Source organism: Pinus tabuliformis, chromosome 5_1, assembly GCF_031772625.1.
Source record: "Pinus tabuliformis cultivar Carrire ecotype Pingquan chromosome 5_1, CPIR1, whole genome shotgun sequence".
Lineage (NCBI taxonomy): Eukaryota > Viridiplantae > Streptophyta > Pinopsida > Pinales > Pinaceae > Pinus > Pinus tabuliformis.
In genome coordinates, this window is record NC_142305.1 from 405,176,952 (window position 1) to 405,187,943 (window position 10,992).

A 10,992-nucleotide genomic window follows, 5' to 3' on the forward strand; every position below is an offset into this window, starting at 1 on the left:
TTCTAGAAAAAATTGAGACAACGAATGCAAAATAGTTTCCGCCTCTTAAAAACATTTTTGCAAATGCTTCTAAACGCAAGTGCATATCCTTCATATACATATAAGAAAATCTTTACCAGGAATGCTTTAAAATGAGTTTCTAACTTAAACACAGCTCTTTCACCTCAATCCGCAGTATTTGCCATATTGAACTTCAAAAATGGCAGAGGGTCTGCAAGAAGCCAACCCAGATGGCAATTTAAGTCACAATAAGCAGTTCCAATGCTCAGCACGTCGGCTGCAGCGGATGCCCATAGGGCGGCCTCAGTTTGAGCACGCATCAAACAAACCATGCAAGAGTGAGAGATTGCTCCAATGAGCATTAATATAGATCTGTAAAATTTTCCCTTTACTATCCATTCTGATTCACAGAACTAACGTTTTAATCCACGGAACTAATTAATAAAGACGTCATTGAATTTATAACTAAATCTAGGTTTAGGCTCCGCATATCCTTCATATACATATAAGAAAATCTTTACCAGGAATGTACCAGGAGCCCGGGAACCAGCCTGCGAGGGGAAGCAATCGGCGGTTGAACAGAGCTCTTGCGTTTCGTCCAGGCGGGTTGCAGAGGCAGAGTATTTTCGAACGAGAGTCAATAGCGTTTTGGCGTGAGGTCGCTGTTGTCAAAGGCAAGGTGGGGTGGGCTCGCGGTTGGTGGGTCCAGCGTTCGTTGCCGGAAACGCAAAGGTGGCCGCCGGAGTTACAATCCATGGAGATGGATGTGCCCCCATGACCCGCTCGACATACATAGATGGGCCAGCCTCCATAGGGGCATTTAATACCCAATGTATGGCTGGTTAGCTCTTGCCATGCCATCCCATTAACAAATGTGGGTCACCTCGTGGTGCAGAACACCGGTGATCTCAATATTTACGTCGCCCTGGTAACTGGAAATTTACTCAGCGCTAAAATGGATTTCATCGTTTCTCTTGTAGGAAATCGGGCCTGTGCTGTCCACAAACAGAATGATTGCCTCCACGTTCTTCCTGTCGGTGGATGATTTCAAGTTGAAGCTCTGCCAGATGAATTGGTTGGGGTTGCTCATTATATGTCGAGCCTTGGCACTCCCTATCTCATTGTCGAATCTCGTCCTGTCGTCGCTACCCTCAATAGTGTTGTGGACCACGAAGTGCAAGGCGTGGCTTTCTTGTGCGGCCATTGCCACAAGAAATAGCGCAACAGAGGTGACTGCTGCCATATTCAGGGAGACTAGAGTAAAAACATTGGATTTTAAGCATTTAAAAGAAATCTCAAACAAAAGCAAAATACTAACCGAATTGCAGAAAGCAAGGTACTCTGCAATTGCAGAGTGATTTAACGATTAATTTTCATTCCGAATGTTGAAAAGCTCACACATCTGTTCAATGGTTTTCCCTTTCAACATATCGGCAATAGTTTGACACATCAAGTCCAAAAGATTTGTGACCACCAGGTAGTGGGCAACCTTTGTAACTTCAAAAAATATGGAGCGATCTTCTACAAGAGCTTTCATGAACTCTTCATCCCACGTTTTGACGGCATCAAGTGATACAGTGGGGGCATCAAGAACATGGTATCTGCAATATTGAATAACGCGACGCAGAATCTTGGCAGAAACGAGAGGCAGAGGAATGGTAATGTTGGTGCCCAAGTCCCTGATCATTCTTTTTATGATCCCTGAAGTCAATGCCACTTTTGTTTTTACTTCAAATTTTGCCATCTTAGCTCTGCAATTTCACAATTGTAAATGTGTTAGAAAACCTATACAGATGAATCTAGCTAGTAAAGGTTGAACACACAACTTCACAGAGCAAAAACACTAGAAAAAATCAAAAGAACAAAAAAAATGAATCATTAGAAAATAGGTTACAATGCTCATGATATAACATTACTAGGTGAAGATCCCAAGGTAATGTACTATAGTGGTGATCAATGAGAAGACTCAACACCTACAACAAGTTCCGGAGAGAACTAGCTAGTTGCAGAGTGAAAGAAGGAGCAAATTGGGGAGTAAATCATGCAGAAGAACTAACCGGTTGCGGAGTTAAAGAAGGAGCAAATCATGCAAAAGAACTAACTAGTTGTGGAGTTAAAGAAGGAGCAAATCAAGGAGTAAATCATGCAAAAGGAATCTTGCATGTGATCCCATGCTCTAACTCATAGTTTGCATGTAGGTGTGTAGTACTTCCAACACCCCCCCTAACACCACTATGGGGAAAAATAGAAAATGGACCCTGGCAACTAAGGCCAAAGGTCACCCAAAATACAGTGCAACTTGTACTAAAATTGAGGAAAGAGGGAAAACCTTGTGGGAAACCCCCCCCCCTCAAAATACAATGTAATAAAAAAAAAAAAGGAAGAAAAGACAGTTGCTAAGCAACTGTGTCCTTCACTCCAAGACGATCGCACAGAGAGCGAAACTTCTGCTCAGTGAATGTCTTGGTGAACATGTCTGCAGTCTGTTTTGCTGAAGGACGGAACTGCAAATCAATGGCCTGATCATGTACTAAGTCTCTGATGTAGTGCATATGGATCTCTATGTGCTTCGTTCGTTGTCGCTATACTGGATCCCTGCAAAATATTAGAGTGCTCTGGTTGTCACACCAGATGACAATGGGCTAGTGGAACTGGACGCCCAACTCAGTGAGGAAGTGTTGTAGCTACAGAGCCTAAATGGTGATATTGACTACTCCTCTGTACTCGGCCTCGACTGAAGAGAGAGAAATATGAGCTTGCTTCTTGCTCGACCAACAGATAGGACCAGACCGTAGACTGAGTGAATATTTGGAGGTGGACTTGCGATCAATGTTGTCACCTGCCCAATCAAAATTAGTGAAGCCAAGGAGATTCAATGCAGTGCCGGCTGCATAGTGAATCCCGAAGGTGATGGTGCCCTGCACATATTGGAGGATGCGCTTGGCAGCATTCCAATGTAGCTCATGAAGCTCCTGCATGTATCTGGAAACTGCCCCTACTGCATATGAGAGATCTGGTCTGGAGTGGGTGAGGTACAATAAGCTCCCCACTAGCTGTCGGTAGAGAGTGCTGTCAACTAATGGAGTGTCACCTCCATCCTCAAGGCGAACCCCAGACAGAAAATGAGTCGGTGTTGGCTTGCAGTCAGTGATGCATAATCTCTCGAGGAGATCCCGTGCATACTTAGCCTGAGAGAGTTTTATGCCTGTGGCATCCTGGCTAATCTCAAGACCAAGAAAGAAGTGTAATGGACCCATGTCCGTCATCAAGAACCTATCATGCAAGGCCCTCTTGACTGTAGCAATGGCTGAAGCCGAGCTTCCGGTGATTAGGAGATCATCCACATACAAAACTAAGATAAGAAGAGAATCATGTGTCCTGAGGATGTAAACATTCGTATCATGCTTACATCTTTCAAAGTTTTGTGATAAGTGAAAAGAATCGATCTTCGCATACCAAGCTCTCGGGGCCTGCTTAAGCCGTAGAGAGATTTCTTCAGTTTGCAGACCAAAGATGAATCCTGAATGAAACCATGTGGCTGCTCCATGTAAATCTCCTCTGATAGGTCTCCATGAAGAAAGGCATTCTTCACATCCATCTGATGTACTTCCCATCCCCGCACAGCCGCAATGGCAAGTGTAAGGCGTATGGAATCCATCTTTGCTACTGGAGCAAAGGTCTCGTCATAATCAATGCCATGCACTTGTTGGAAGCCTTTAGCTACTAGCCTCGCTTTCCGTCTGGTGATTTTCCCATCTACAGCACTCTTGGTCCTGTAGACCCATTTGCATCGGACAAGTTTCCTTCCTGAAGGAAGGGGGACCAGATCCCAGGTCTAGTTCTCGAGGAGGGAGTTATATTCCTCCTCCATGGCGGACTCCCAAGATGGATGCCCAGCAGCCTCAGCATAAGACTGTGGATCAGAACACTGAACCAAATGACAATGCCAGGATGGCGATGGTTCAGTGGCAGTGAGGACAAGAGGAGGCTCAATAAACTATGAGCTAGTCCTCTGCAGATCAACATTATCCCCCCACAAGACCATTTCTAGTAGCTGGGTAGTCTTGTGCATATATCTCACGTAAGCTCCTTGTTCTTTGATTTATGACAGGGGAATGTGATTCACTGCTGGAAGCCTGATCTGGACTTGGATGTGGATCATCATTTGCATGCACTGGATTTGTATCTGAAGACTCTGTCTCTGCATCTGCATGCTCTACCTCGGCATCTGCATGCTCTGTATCTGCATCTGAGTGTACTGAGTCATCATCTCGGACATGAGGTAGATAAAAGGTGTCTGCATGCGGCGATTGAGGTGCATGCGAGAGACTTTCCTCAAATTTGACACTTTGCTCAATGATGAGCTTGTCTGTAGAGGGAATCAGGAGTCGGTATCCCTTCACACCATCAGGGTATCCAACAAAGATGCACTCAATTCTGTGTGGATCAAGAGCTTTCCTCTTTTCAGAGGGGATCCTGGTCCATGCTCGAGAGCCAAAAACACGGAAGTGGGTGACCTCTGGTTTAGTGCCGCTCCAAGCCTCAAAGACGGTCTAATCGTTGACAGACCTATGAGGAGATCTATTTTGGATGTAGTTAGCACAATTAAGTGCTTCATCCCATAGCTTATGAGGCAGTGGCTTAGCATGCAACATGCAGGAAGCCATCTCTTTGAGAGATCGGTTCTTTCTCTCAGCAACTTTGTTCTGCTGCGGAGTGTATGGAACTGTGTACTGCAACTGTATGCCGGACTGAAGGCAAAGATTCCAAAGTGTTGTGTTAACATATTCCCCCCCATTGTCTGTACGGAGGGCTTTTATCTTTCTCTCTGACTGTGTCTCAACTAGTGCTTTGAAATCTTCAAAGTGCGCAAAAACTTCAGATTTGGTCCTGAGAAGATACACCCAAGTATACCGTGAGAAATCATCAATAAATGTAAGCACATACCTTGCTTTGTTGATGGAAGGATTAAGAAAAGGCCCCATGAGATCACTATGGATCAGATCTAGAGGAGAGGATGCTCTGTGAGTCTTGCCGGTGTCAAACTTTTCTCTGGGATGTTTGCCAATGACACACCCTTCACAAACTCCTTTGGAAAAACTGATATTTGGCAAGCCTTTCACCATATCATTCTTGCTGAGCTGCTGCATATACCTGTAATTTAAGTGACCAAACCTCTCGTGCCAAAGCCTACTACTATCATCAGCATGTGTAAGCAATAAGGAGGATTCAGATTCAATAAATTTAGAAAATGTATACAGTCTGGCTCCATTGCTTACCTCACCAGTTGCAATTTTGGAGCTGCTACGTAGATCATATATGTTCACTGCATCTAGAGTGAATTCCACTCTCTTTCCAGTGCCGGAATGAGTGATCTGATAAACTGAAAGGAGGTTTACCGAAAGTTTTGGAACATGAAGCACATCTTCAAAGCTTTCGTGTAAAAGTTCCACTCTACATTTTCCGGTGACCTCAATAGGTGAGTTATCTCCCATGAGGATGGGAGGTCCTTTGCATGCATCCAAAGAGGAATAGACTTCCTTTGTAGCAGCCATATGATGTGATGCACCAGAATCTATAATCCATGCATCAGAAGAAGAATTAATTGCAACTAAAGCATGAAAATTGTTACCTTTCCCGTGTGGCAGATCCTCAGTTTTCTTCTTGGTGCCCTAAGGGATGTGGTCCCCAAGGTTGTGCTTCTGAAGGATTTCTGCCATTTGGTCAGTTTGTTTCTTCATGTAAGAGGATTCTGGACAAAATCCTCTTTGATAGTAGGTGCATCTGTTTCCTTTCTTCCCTTTCTCATTTCTCGAGCTGTAGGAGTCATTGAAGGGCTTGGTGTACCGTTCCTTCTTTGGATGGGAATGTGCTTTTTCCTTGTCTTTTTGCTACTGATTTATCTGATTTGAATCAGATCTGTGATTTTTATTGTTGCAGCCATCATGCACAACAAGTGCATGTGCTTTTGGAGGTTTGATTTTCCCCATACCAATGAGTTTATCTTGCTCAATAATAAGGGATTCCATAAATTCTTTGAGAGAAGGCATAGTGTAGGATTTACCTGTTGCAAGCCTTACTGAATGAAATGTAGACACAAGGACGGAGTATTCCGGTCCGAGCTTTGACATAATAGAGAGAACTTGGTGATTCTCCTCCTTGGATTTGTTAATTCCACAACCCTTGAGTTGCAGCAATAGATCATTATATTTGGTGAAGAAGTCTTGAATTCTATCATAGTTCTGCGGATCCAATGACAACAGCTCCACTTTGAGCAGATGTCCTTTCATCTCATCCTGTTTCCCGTAGAGATATTCAACCTTTTTCCAAATCTCATTGGGAGTATTACAGGCAGAGAGATGAAACTGCAACTCTGGAGAGATGCACATGCATATGGTGTTAGGATCGATGCTTTGGAAAACTCCATTTTTCTGTTGATATTTGATCTTCAAGCTGTAATACTTGCAAAATAAATTACTCGTGCACCTTTTATCTAGCAACCTGTGGAATCTGATACCATGTAAATGTGTTAGAAAACTTGCACAGATGAATCTAGCTAGTAAAGGTTGAACACACAGCTTTGCAGAGAAAAAACACTAGAAAAATCGAAAGAACAAAAGAATGATTCATTAGAAAACAGGTTACAATGCTCATGATATAGCATTACTGGGTGAAGATCCCAAGGTAATGCACTATAGTGGTGATCAATGAGAAGACTCAACACCTACAACAAGTTCCTGAGAGAACTAGCCAGTTGTAGAGTGAAAGGAGAAGCAAATCAGGGAGTAAATCATGCAGAAGAACTAACCAGTTGCGGAGTTAAAGAAGGAGCAAATCATGCAAAAGAACTAACTAGTTGCGGAGTTAAAGAAGGAGCAAATCAAGGAGTAAATCATGCAAAAAGAATCTTGCATGTGGTCTCATGCTCTAACTCATAGTTCGCATGTAGGTGTGTAGTACTTCCAACAATAATATCATTGTTATTATTATTTTATTCTTCCTCCACCATCGGCATGGCTGATTGATCCATGATCTGAGCAAGTGGACATATAGACACGATGAAGTCAAAAATATTGGATTGCTCTGAGATAGCCCTGAAGCTTTTAAAAATGTTTAAAAGGCTTGAGGATTCTCTATTATAATGTGTTATTCAATGTTCTAGATTTATTTGGTAGCTAGTTGTATTAGAGTTTATGGATTATATGTTATGAAGTTTTTAAAAGACTTACGGATTTCCCACTATAAATTGTGGAAAAGGGTGCATGATTGTATTTAAGCCCACTAATAACAACAACAACAACAACAATAACAAGTTTTTTTTAGTTTGGAACTATAGATTCATACTTTAGCCATATGGTTTTGGTAACTAGTGGTATTAAAGTCCATGGATTACATGTCATGAAGTCTTTTAAAAGACTTAGGGATTTCTCATTGTAATTTGTGGCAAAAGGCGTATGATTTTATTTAAGCCTAATAATAATAATAAGTTTTTCTTAGTTTTATTTCTTTATGTCAAGGCATGGTTTTATTTAAGAAATAGGGATTGTATTTAAGCCTAATAATAATAATAATAACAACTAGTTTTTCTCAGTTCGGGTTTTCCATGTGTTTCTTTATCTCAACGCATGGTTTTATTTAAGAAATAGGGATTTCTACTTGAAATCTATTTCATGTGTTACTACTATTATCATTATTTTCTCTGGCATTGTCATTATTGACAATAATAATAAATCTATTAGCTAGTTTTTTGAGTTCAAGTTTTCAGGTGAAATCTATTTAATGTGTATTGTTGTTAGAATTATTTTCTTGTGTTATTGTTGTTATAATTATTTTCTCTCACATTGTCATTATTGACGATGATTATAAATCTATTAGGTATTCTTTTGAGGTCATGTTTTTAAGTGAAATCTATTTAATGTGTTATTGTTGTTATAATTATTTTCTTTCACAGTATCTTTATTTCAAACACTTGATGGAAACCTATTCACATATCATAACAACCTAATTTCCATTGTCTTTGAAATCATTACTAGATTGAACATGTCAACCTAATTTCCATTGTCTTTGAAATCCTTACTAGATTGAACAACACCTTAGCCAACACCATATTTAGTTTTATTTTTTTTCAGATGTTTTTTTAATTTTTATTTTGTAGGAGGTTAAATATTCTACCATTTTCATTTATTCCAATTATTATTTGTAATATAAATTTGATTTCCTTGAATTTCACAAATTATGTTAAATGGGAAACTTCCTCACCACTTTCTCCTCCATCAACACAAAGTGTTGCTTCAAGGTCTATATTGGGCTTGGTGGGAGGATATAAGGTAAGTTTTTTTTTTGAGATCCCATGGGAAATCATCATGTTAACAAACATGTATTTGATATAAGCATCTGCAATGGCCAGACATGGCCATACCAAGATTAAAGGATAGCCTCCTAGAGAAGGTTTAGGTTGTAGGACCATAAATTCGATAGGATATCTCCATGAATGTATTGAAATCATTACGTTTTCCAACATTCCTTCTAGTTTGATATTTTATCTATCAACAAGTTCTAGCACTATGGGGGTCTGTTTGAGACGAAAAAGTCTTAAGGATTCCATGGTTTCACAGATCATCACATTGATGGAAACCCCAAGGTCAATCAATGTGTTTGGGATGAAAGTATGGTTGAACTACTCAACTCCTAGGGTTTGAGTATTTGGCCTTAAGAACTCCCCTCATCATAAGGTATGATAGCTTGCCAATAATGCGAATAGTTTAAGGGTCCTTTAGTTTTCTATTGGTTTTCCTTAGACACAACTCCCTTACCACTTTTCATTAAGTAGGGATATCCTTGATTACTTGGGATAATGGTATGCCAACACACATTTTCAATCTCAACTTGAAGATCAAATTCAGGTTGGGTAATTGGTTTCTCTAGGTCCAATATTTCAAGGTAAGGAGGAACCTATGGTTGTCTGTGAACTTGGTTTATTTTTTAGGTATCTAGAGATTGAAACGTTTCTATTTCTTTATTCAAAACTTCCTCATTAAGATCTTCAATATGTACCATATGATCTTCTTTGGTTAATTTCTTTCTTAATCTCAAGTGAATATCATGGAAATCTAAGGAAGAGATGGATTATGTTGACCCTAAGTTACAAGCCTAATAGCTTGGGCTTGTTAGGATTCCTTATCAATATCGAGGTTAGGAATAAGCAATGCTGGTAGTTGTGGTTAAGGATGACTAATTTGAATGGTTTCAACAATATAGAGGGACAAATTTTCTTGTGTTGTTGAATTATGGCATATTGAGGGAATCCAAAAGTGGCACACCTGAACCCTTGTTGCCAAAGTTGATTTGCGGTGTAGAGCCATCCATGGATGAGAAGGAAAGCATCGTGTAGGATAAAATTATTGCATAGAAGGATTACTAGTCCAATATGAATTACAATATTGTTATTGATCTTGGACCATGCCTTGAGGTTTTTGCTGCCATGGTTATTTATGAGAGATGAAACATAAATTCCCTAGTTCCTCAGCTTCTTGGTAGATATATTTTGATATGGAAAGGATGGACACTTGTTGTTATCTTGGTCCCCACTACATATTATTCATGTGTCAATTTCATCCAATGGACACTCCTTTAATAGGTGCTTCCTTCTGCACTTTAGATAATAAAATTTCCAAAGCCAAGTCTGCTTCTATTAGTTTTTATAGCATCATATGTGTTCTAACCACGAAATTTGGTGGAGAGGGTAGAATACATGTATTCTCCAAAACCCATAAATCGTTTCTGGAAATTCCACCTAGAGACGATGTAATTAAAATAATTAATCAAATTTTTAATGTTTCCCAAGTCTAAACTTAGGAAATATGATTAAATAAAGGGCATTAATTAATTCACAGTGAGAATATTCTAGAAAAAGAGATGGATCAAGTTCTAGTTAATCTTACCCTTCAATTATGTTTTAATCTTAGTCATTGATGTCTCAACGAGAGATTATAAGAAGAAACTCGATGTGGCTTGGAGAACACACATCAACAGTTCGATTTCACTTGCAGATAGATTTCCAAAGTAGCAACACTGAGTTGTGGGAAAGAGAGTTAGTGAGCTCGAAGCAGTGAGAGAGGGGCAGGGATAGTAAGGCCAGAGGAAGATTTTCTAGCTTTGGTGAGTGCACTGCAGAGAGGCAGTAAGTTCCACAAAGAGACAACGCAAAGCCACAGTGCCAGAAGTCGGAGAGAGAGTCCGGAGGCCAGGAGGATCCATCTTCCAGATAACAGCTAATTAGATAGCGAGAGGGAAATCATTTCAGAGTTGTTGACATAGTACTAGGTAGGCTAACATAGTGACTGTGTAGAGGCAGCAAAGAGCAGCGTAACTTGAGCCAAGGTTAGTGTTAGCCCACTTGTGGGAGTGATATTTTTCTCACTAGATTTATTCCCAGTCATTTCTCTATATGGATTGCTAGATTTGAGAATCCATAGTCTTGTACTCATATTTAATACTACATAATATTAAAACCCTCAGTTGCTGCACCCGTTTTCCTGAGTTGGGGTTTTCCGGGGATTAAGTCCAAAAATAACAATGTATTTTGTGTGTGGGCATCTATTTCTTCCAACACTTTTTATTTCTTCTACACTATTTTATTTATGAAGGTTTGAGTGTATTTGTTTCGATATTTATCGTAACAAACACTAAATAATTTGTTTAATTAAATTAACAAATAGAAGAAATAACATCAGTTGTTGCAATAGGATTCGCGGTTTACCGAATTTTCACAGCTTCCCCTTTATTTTTGTCCATGTTCAATGTACCTAATTGGGAGGTTAATGAACATAGGATATCAATTTTAAAATATTCTAACATATTTCCAATATCTACTCTTGTAACCCCATTTCTAGATCCTCTACTCACTTTTGAAATGCCCATAGATTATCTTTGACATGTTAGACTGTGAGTCCCCAGACAATCACAAATTCCAAGACCATGAGTTGTAATCAT

At 39.9% G+C, this 10,992-nt stretch overlaps 1 pseudogene; it reads right to left on the reverse strand.

Annotated features, from left to right (window-relative positions):
• Positions 1-1,366: 1,366 nt before the first annotated feature.
• On the reverse strand, positions 1,367-1,744 carry LOC149165196 (SKP1-like protein 1A pseudogene; annotated as a pseudogene).
• Positions 1,745-10,992: the final 9,248 nt, after the last annotated feature.